The following is a 921-nucleotide window of genomic DNA, read 5'->3' as shown; positions in this document are numbered from 1 at the left end:
GTGAATTAGCTGCGCTATGATCTATTCTATTATAATAGTTTAATATATAAATAGTGGCAATTAACTGGTGTTTTAGTTTATAAATAAAAAACAGTTATCTAAATTTTTGTTAACCGCACATCTTTTTACGGTTATTTTATTAAAGTCCGTGTAACAAACCCATTAAAAATTTCTTTTCTCTTTCAGATAAAACATTGGATGAGCTGCTCGTCTTGATCCGTTCCTCACACGGTGATGCCTTTCAGCAACTGGAGGATCAGTGGCGACAGTACATGAACTGTATTGCCAATGTGGACGCTGGCTATTTCAAACGGTGAAGGTCGATATAGGACTATGAACGCAATCGGATATAATAGGGGAAATTTGCCAATAGAGGAAATTTGACACTTTACTTAATACAGTCTATTTCAGTGGAATAAGGTTAAGCATATATTGAATATAAATATTCGAGCACACCAAGAGATGACGTTTGGGTTTGTTCAATTATGGGTAAGGTAGGGTTTTGTATTCGAAGATGATGTGTTTAGTAAGGGACGTATTTCCTCAAGTGACGATTACTCCTTTCATATATATTGCTTTATTTTGAAAATATTGTTTACTTTAAGAATTATAACTTCTTAAATTTCGGGATTGCGTCATTTTGAAAAACAAATTAAATAGTCAATAAATATGATTTGATTTGAAGATATAATTAAGACTTGCTTTCTTCTTATTTATAATTGTTCATGTAATTCAATTCGGTACGTGCTTATATTTACTTACATATATCATGTACTTTAGCCTTGAAACCATCTTGACCTGATGTGCTAAGAACAACAGTTGTCCATCTGCATGGCGTATTAGGCAAATCTCTATAGGCCTTCATGTGTACCCTGCTCTCCTTAAGACTGTCTCCAGCTTTTACCACCATAATATGTTTCT

The 921-nt window shown here is 33.4% G+C and overlaps 1 long non-coding RNA gene across 2 annotated transcripts in view; it reads left to right on the top strand.

The window, feature by feature from the left end:
* LOC144969686 (uncharacterized) overlaps positions 1-688 on the top strand; it is a 7514-nt gene extending 6826 nt beyond the window's left edge. For both annotated transcript variants that reach the window (XR_013644803.1, XR_013644804.1), the window contains exon 3: positions 187-688. This is a non-coding gene — a long non-coding RNA (uncharacterized LOC144969686). The remainder of the gene's footprint in view (positions 1-186) is intronic.
* The last annotated feature ends 233 nt before the right edge of the window (positions 689-921 follow it).

The sequence above is a fragment of the Berghia stephanieae genome, chromosome 3, assembly GCF_034508935.2.
Source record: "Berghia stephanieae isolate SIO BIC M18660-M18661 chromosome 3, UCSD_Bste_1.3, whole genome shotgun sequence".
Lineage (NCBI taxonomy): Eukaryota > Metazoa > Mollusca > Gastropoda > Nudibranchia > Aeolidiidae > Berghia > Berghia stephanieae.
This window is presented reverse-complemented; position numbering and strand designations above follow the sequence as displayed.